Source organism: Bos taurus, chromosome X (genome assembly GCF_002263795.3).
Source record: "Bos taurus isolate L1 Dominette 01449 registration number 42190680 breed Hereford chromosome X, ARS-UCD2.0, whole genome shotgun sequence".
In the NCBI taxonomy this organism is placed as follows: Eukaryota; Metazoa; Chordata; class Mammalia; order Artiodactyla; family Bovidae; genus Bos; species Bos taurus.
In genome coordinates this window covers 121392550-121400956 of record NC_037357.1, presented here as the reverse complement: position 1 = coordinate 121400956, position 8407 = coordinate 121392550, and the positions used below count along the sequence as shown (strand labels likewise).

The 8407-nt window shown below is 38.4% G+C and overlaps 1 long non-coding RNA gene across 1 annotated transcript; it reads right to left on the bottom strand.

Moving 5' to 3' along the window:
- Positions 1–2801: 2801 nt before the first annotated feature.
- LOC112445141 (uncharacterized) lies at positions 2802–6464 on the bottom strand. Its single transcript, XR_003033527.2, has 2 exons — positions 6169–6464; positions 2802–3057 (listed from the first exon to the last, which is right to left on the bottom strand). It is a non-coding gene; the product is annotated as an uncharacterized lncRNA (long non-coding RNA).
- Between the last annotated feature and the right edge of the window lie 1943 nt (positions 6465–8407).

The window sequence follows — 8407 nt, the reverse complement described above, 5'->3', positions numbered from 1 at the left end:
AAATGAGCAACCAATAAAATGATGTAGAATCATGTTTATCGACTTAACAGTATGTTCACAATATATTAGGTGAAAAAAAATGCTGGTTAAAAGGACTGCATACATTAAAAGTCCCTTAAAAGAATAGGAAGAGATAAGAATGCTTGTATGCATAAATACAAGTCTATAAGAATATTTTCCCCAAAGATGGCTGGTTATCTTTGAATGGTGGGATTATAGTATGGTTTTCTGAAAACTGTGCTTATAGAGGTTTTTCATATTCCTATAGTTAATTTTTAATCACAGTGGTTGTACTTCTGGCACCTTCTACTGGAGTCTGTGGCCGACTTGGTCTTGTTAAGATAGAAGCAGTGAAGAAAGTGCACAGATATGTCAGGTGGAGGCCGGAAATTGCAAGAGACTAGGACAAGGTCTTTGTGAAATCAAAAAATAGCAATGCATTTGTTAATTGTGTATGGCAGAAAGAAGATAGAAAGCATACCATACATAGATAGGAGGCAACCTTTCAGATTTACTCAAGAGCAACTCAACTAGGTTAGAAATGTAGTGTGTTCCTGTAAGTCTGCTCTGATTTACCGTACAAGCGCCCCTCTTGTAGGGAGAAGTGGGGAGGGAGGGACAAGATCAAGTCCAATTTATTAACCTCAGTTCAATCCCGTAATTTAAAATGTCATTGTAGGTAAAAGCCTCTACTTGGATGACTTAACTAAGTGCTCAGCCGGTAAGAGTTACGCCCCTCCCTCTGCTCCTCTCCTAGAAGGCATCTCGGTGTTTGAGGGAGGGACGTGGCTTCCTTGACCTTAATGTGGCAAAGGGTAGATGTTAATCCTGCCAAGGAAGAGCAGGCTCCAGACCCTGCACCTCTTCCTGTCCTCTGCTTGCCAAGCAACCTTGCTAACAGACCTCCTGCCCTAGTACTTCAACCTGGAACAAGGAGCTCAAGACAGTCGCACCATGCCCTGTGATCTCTCTCCCAGACTGCCCTGCCCCTTTCTTTTCCCTACAAGTAAGCCCAGAAGGACTGGGGGCGTACTTTTCCCCCTTCTCTTCTTTACAGCCTGGGAAGTCTTCCTTCTATTCTGCACACAGAGCCTATACATTAAAAAGGAAGCTTTGTTATTTAGAAATCCCCTTCTCCAAAAAGCCTGGGCTTTCTGTACGTCTTACTAAAAAGAGGTCAAGAAAACCAACTCTGAAATTCAAAGCTGATGAATGGCCACTCTGTTCTGGGCAGCACCTGTCTGTCCTGTCTCCTGGGACAACAAGCTTGATGACTTTGTCAGAAGGCTACTACGAAATAGGATTTAAAGAGGGGGATCAAAATGCATTGGTTTAATTCTTATAAAATGTGTCAACTGAAAAACTAGTCACAACCTGAAAGTAGAGAGTTATTTTATTTGGTGGGAATGTTAAGGACTCCGAGCCCGGGAGGCAGCATGTCAGTTGCCCTGACAAAGGGAGTCAGGCTATATACAAGTTTGCAACAAAGGGGGCAGGCAGTCTGAACATCAAAGATTATTGTTAAGTAGTAAGGAAAATCAAATATCAAGCTAAGGAATTTAAAGTTCTTCTATGTATGGGAAGATGCAAGCCTCTGGACTTACTTTATAAGCACCTCAGCTATCTGAGGCCAAATCCTGGTTCTGTACCATCTGAGCCGCCAGGGAGGCCCCTAAATCCTGTTTCTTGATTGCTTACATCCTTAATTCCTTGTTCACCATAAGGAGTGGCAAGTGTGGTGGTTGGTTACTTCTTGCATCCCCCACTCCCCCAGCTCCTCAGTCATCACTTTGGGGGTGGGAGTGCCAGCATCTGCTGGATCGTAGGTGTTGTGTTCCCATTTTGGAGACCTCATTCACATTTGGAAGCCCGATATCGCTGATAGCTGTGACATTTCTTGCCCACCGATATGGCAGGAAATATTTCATTTCGGAAATGCAATCCCTTGAGAGGTGAAATTAGATGAGCTAAAGTAATGAGATTCATTTTCTTGGATGTCTTGTGAGATGCATCTCTTTTCACCATAGAGACAAAGTGTAATTTTAAAAGACCTGACCCTGATGAAAATATAGAGTGAATACTTGTCATGGGGTTATGCTTTAATGGAGAAACCAGCAGGATAGTAAATCTGGTACAAAAGAGAATTCAGAACAGAGAGATGTATATGTTCAAAAACAAAAAGAATGCCAAAATAAGTTTCCTAAACTAGAAGCAAAACAGGACAATAGAATCATAATCTTTGGGACTGTCACTTCTGCACAGAAATCTTTTGCATCTCTACTGCACAAAAATCTACAAGTTAACTGTGTCTGAACCTTAATCAAGCCACAGGGCATTCCCATGGAGAACTGAATCCTTGGGTGGGCCTGTTAGAGAAAGAACTGTAAATGAAGCTTCATTTAGTCCCATGTTGAAAGGACAAGCAGTCATCCTTTTGCCTTGTTTTCAAGTGTTAGGTAATTTTTTCTTAATACGGTCAAATACTACATACATCTCACCCTCCTTAACAGAACGAACCCAGTCTGGTGAGAGCTACTGGAACAAACAGCCAGGAATGAATTTATAAAGAGACTACAAAAATAAAAGATAGGTGTTTAAGAAGTCTGGGTTCTGCATTAGAAACACAAGTTTATCTTTAAGAACCTAGAATTGTGATGTTGCTCCAAACCTATAGTTTTACAGATATTTTATTACAAAGTACCCTTTCTGTTTTTAGATTCATATCTAGATTTAATTAGGCCTAAATGATTCCATTACCAAAGCAGATTAATCTGGTTAAATGAAGCCACAAGGGCACGTGATAATTTTTTAGTCATCTTGCTTTATGTATCACAGCCTGTGAAATGTACCCTGGTCTATTAGGTTACTGAACAGACAAACATTATTTCATGGATAAGGGATATTCAGAGTTGGTTTAACTTTAAGGAATTTAGCCCAGTTCACATTTAAACCACTCTCCAACTGATAATAGTTTCCAAAACATTTCTGATTTTTAAGAAGCTCATGACAGCTCGTGTGTAATAACATCCTCCATATCCAGATGGTTTTTGAAGCATCCTATTAAAGAAAAATAAAAGAAAACAAATATTATAAGCAAACAAAGCCAGCTCTGAGTAGCAGTTTCCCCATGGAATTTCATTTTCTGAGAGTAAGATCATCTGATTAAAAAGCTCAAATTCTCTGAAACTTTCTACTGAAGTCTATGGCGTGTAATATGAGCACATTTCCATAGCAAGGTTATTCAGCTGTGGAAAACACAGTAACTCACTTAAAGCTTTTCCTTTAAAAGTTGATTAAAGCTAAGACACCACATGTTGATGCAGAAATGAGAAATATAAAGGTGTTTGTCACTGGCTGCTTGGCTGTGTTTTTTGTTTTTTGTTTTTTTTCCCCACTGCAAGAAAGCAAAAACAAACATTTGGGAAGGCATTGGAACTCAAAAGCATGACCAAAGCTAAGAAACTTAAGTAACTGTGTCACAGAAACATGGGAACACAGATTCTGTTGGCTAATCCAAATAGATAATTAATTGTGTTCTTGACAGTGTGGAATTCAGATTCGCCTGCTATTTGCAGAGACTAGCAATCAGACTTTCTTGAATACTGGTGCCTGGAGTGGTTGAGAAATTCCAAGTCAGTGATTCCAAAATCTGCAGATTCTGGGACCAGTAAACTTTGAAAACAACATTGAAAGCTAACATGGTGTTAACTTCTTATTTTGCCAAAAAAAATAATACTTGGGGGAGGGGAAACCTTTTTATTTACAATAGCTGTCATTTCATGGAAGATAGGCCTTCACAGGCTAGTTCATAGTTGGATTCATCAGTGAATTTGGGGTCCAGATATCTTTGGGTAACTTCTTTCTCAAACCTTTCATTAGCGACTAACAGGCACATTGGAGTACGTGTCATCCATGACCTATCAAAACGAATCCTACTCAAAATGATCAAAATGAGACAGGTAATTGTGACAGGATTAGACTTTTTCTCCAGATAAGGACTTGGTTCTTGAGAGTTTTTCTTTAGAATCCTCTTGTCTTAAGGAAGATTTTTTTAAAAGGTGAGGAGGTAGGAGATTTAAACATTGACCAAATTCTGCCCTGCCTAACATTTATATATTTATTTATTCATGAAAGGAATGGGAAATTTTATTCGAGCCAAATTTGTTTGAAGATTATAACCCAAGAAGAGCATATCAGAAAGTTCTGAGAACTGTTCCCCTTACCTGCCTTGGAAACAAGAATCAAATCAATTCCTTGAATGCCTGTTACTAAGAATGTTGGGCTAAGCTTTGGGGCAAAGTTTCTCAAACTTAAGTCTACATAATTACAGCCTGAGAATCTATCAAAACAGCAGATTTCTAGGTTTTAGTGTCATAGGCTGTGAATGACGTAGATATGGTAGCACCGGAATCTCAATTTTTAGCAAGCAGAATGTAATTGTGATGCACATACTCCATAGAGCCCCGCTTCTTGAGAAACATTGCTCTAGGAGCTATAGGGAAATAACACTTCCAGTTTCAGTAATGGCACACATATATAACTTATTAAACGTTATTTTAAAAGCGTCAAAAAGCTAACAAAATACTGATCAATTAACTGGGGTGAGATCCAGAAGAGAATAGAAATTGAGGCATGAGCTTGGCTAATTTTGAACTTTTTTCCCTTAAGGTCATGAGCTGATTTTGAAGACAATTGAGAGAGTGAGCTGTCTTTGTAACAATCTCATGGGACTAGGGGGACCAAAGTTGGATGAGGGGCTGTCACGGTGGAGGTCAGTAATACGTTCCCCATCTCACACACACACATCCCAGGAGTAAAGGTGAATTGGAAGTGGCTTGCTTAGAGAATCTCAAACCTTGAACTAAGCCCAACCTGGAAAAAGCAAATGAACGTCCTCTCTAGAGGAAGATAACATCAACCTGGGTATCAAATTATTTCTACAGATAATTTGTACACAATCAAAGATAACTAAAGCCTTAATAGACAGAAAACCATGAGCAGGAACCACTAGGAAAAAAGAACAACAACACAGATACAAAGGGATTCCACTAGGTAAATCAAAATGATCATTGACTGTGTGAAACAATTATTATTTGTTCTGTGGGGATAGACAGATGGATATTTAAATGACAATAATACCATAAAGGTTTAGGAGGGCTTTAAGTGGTATTAAATGTTCTAAATTTCTCACATTTGAAGGAGAGGAAAGATACCAGTGAACATTAGATATTTATGAGTAAAGAATACATGTTGTAATTCTGGAATAACTACCAAAAGAATAGAAGAAGAGTACATGATTTGTAAGCTAAAAGAGATTTTTTTAAATGAATGATAAAGAGACTTCCCTGGCAGTCAGTGGTTAGGACTTCACCTTCCACTGCAGAGGATGCAAGTCCAATCCCTAGTTGGGGAACTAAGATCCTGCATGCCTCTCATCCAAAATAACAAAACAGAAACAATATTGTAACAAATTCGATAAAAGACTTTAAAAATGGTCCACATAAAAAAATCTTTTAAAAAGTGAGTGATAAAAATGATCAACCCAAGAGGAGGCATGGGAAAAAAATGAAAAAGGAACACAGGACAGGCAGGAAAAGAGATATATATAATAAGATAGTAGATTTGAACAAAAATGTATCAGTAATTATGTTGAATGTAAGTGAACTCAATTCCCCCTCCTTTTTTGATCCATATATCTATTTGTTTTCAGATTCTTTTCCCGTATAGATTATAACAGAGTATTGAGTAGAGTTCCCGGTGCTATACAGTCGGTCCTTGTTGATTATCTATTTTATGTATACTAAAGTTTATATGTTGATCCCAACCTAATTTACTCCCCCATACCTTTCAGCTTTGGTAACCATATGTTTGTTTTCTAAGTCTGTAAGTCTGATTCTGTTTTGTAAATAAGTCAATTAGTATCATTCTTTTAGATTTCATACATAAGTGATATCATATGATATTTGTCTGATTTACTCAATTTTCCAGTGGAAAAAACAAAGGTTGTGAGATGGAAAATAAGCAAACAAAACCCAGTTATATGTTATTTAAGAGATACATTTAAAACATAAGAATAAAAACAGGTAGAAAGAAAAGAAATGACACGTACCCCACAATTGCTAACTAAAAGAAAGCTGATATAGGTATTAATCTCACCAAGGTACTCACTCTGTACATCCCACTTTAGGTATGATCGTGGAAAGCATTGAACAGGGACATGGCAAAGTTCAGAGAGGACCAGGTGCAGAGCCTTCTTCCAAGAGAACAGACCCAAGTCCTGACGCGAGAACTTCCTTCACTCAGAGGCAGGGAATGTGTACTTCTTGTCCAACATGGTTCATTTTTTCTATGCACCAATGACTGCTAAGTGCTTTCCTTTCTTCTCTTTTCCAAATGGAAGTTTTCATTGTAGACAATTTGTTTTGTTCCACATTACATACTGAAAGTTGAGTAGTAGTGGGGGAATCACGTCCTGTTATTAGACAGATAGCTGGAGTTAGACTCGATGGAGAAGGCTGCCCATCACCCAGAGATGTTAGACTTTATTTTGTACTCAGTGAGCGGATTGTACCTTGGATTATTTTCTGAGGGAAGGGACAAATGTATTTTATGCCTGGAAATTAGGGTGTGCATGGATTTAGATGGCCAGGGGTTTAGGAGTGTCACAGTTTGCTAATTATTCGTGGTGTCCATTTTCCCTTTCTGCGTTTCAGTAATAGAGCCTTTCTGAGTGTGAGCTTACCACACAACTGCCCAGCAACATGCTACATTTCCCATCTCCCTCAAAGGTAGGTGCGGTCATGTGATCAAGTTTGGGCAAAGGGATGTGAGCAGAAGTGATGTGTATTATCTCTATAAAGATGAAGCTGCTTGCCCTGATTTTTTTTCCCCCACCAGTTGGGAAATGGCGATGATTGGAACAATCGCTTCAGTGGTAACAGAGATGCTGAAAGGGACAGAACTGCCCACCAGCTTAGGTTCCTGTATGTTGTGGAACAGAGCTGTCCTGTAGCCCTGGACTGTTATATAAGAAAGAATGAAACACCTATCATATGTAACCTATTATACTTTGGGGTTCCTTTGCTACAGCAACTTTACCTATACCCTAACTAATATAGAGTTGTGTTATGAAGAAAAGGGAGTTAGAAAGGTGGCAGTTAGGAGGAAGCAATTGTTTTGAGCCTTAAAAACAAGCCCGGGCATCATGATTGGAGAGACTTGGAAAGGTCTCTATTCCTGAAGAGAGACCAGGCAGATGGTGGTGCCACAGTGTAGCTGCCTTAGCTACCTTGTGATGTTTATAATTCTGTATCTCTAGGCACACCTTTCCCCAAGAATTCCATGACCACGTTTCCAAGGGCTGGCCAGAATTTATCCCTAGAGGTCAAATAGGCTCCTCAAACTCAGCCTTTCAAAGCTTCATTTTCTTCCTGTTTAAGTTGGGATGTATGTTAAGAAAGTTTTGCATATATATGTTAAAGATGTTATATATATATATGTTAATGTTTTATATATATATATATATATATATATATATATCTCCTGTGATAAACTATAATGGAAAAGAATATCAGAAAGAATTTATACATGTATAACTGAATCACTTGCTGTACAGCAGAAATTACCACAACATTGTAAATCAACTATACTTCTATAAAATAAATAAAAAATTTTTTTTTATACTTTTCAACATCAGCCTTCACCAGGTTGTCCTCAATAGAAACTAGGGTTGCCCTTGATTCCTCCTTTGCCACCACACCCAGTTTGTCATAAGGATCTGCTACTTCCATTCTTTGCTTTCATTTTTATATTCCCATGGCCAGTGCCTTGATTCAGAGCTCCATGATCTCTTACCTCAAATGTTGCGGTAGCCTTGTTTATAACTTATCCCTCTGATTTTGATTTCTTCCACGCTTCACATTCCTCTCAGGACTGTTTTTCTAAAACACATACCTGACTATGTCATGTCACCTGTCCATACACTTTCCTTCCATTTCTTATAAGCGAAGGAGACCAGACTTGGTGCAAATCTGGTCTCAACTGAACTCCTATCAAGCCCCTCAGTGTGCTGTGGATCCTGAGCATGCTGGGTGTTGGCAGCGTCCTCTCTGCCTGTAATGTCCTAGTCTTCTCTTCACAGACTCCTACTCAGCCTTTGAAGCTCAGCTTAAATATGACTCATGAGAAAATTTTCCCAGAATTCTCTTGCTTAGCTGCTTAGTTATCCTCCCCACAACATTTAGTAAGTGAATGAATGAATTAAAGTTTGAATACCAAGAAGTAAATCCCAAAGAATACACCCTGAAGAAAGGCAGAAAATTTTAGAAGTATAGAATTTTACTGTATTTTATACACATAGTAAAAGGAACTTAAATATTTTTTTTTGAACTTAAATATTTTTAAAATT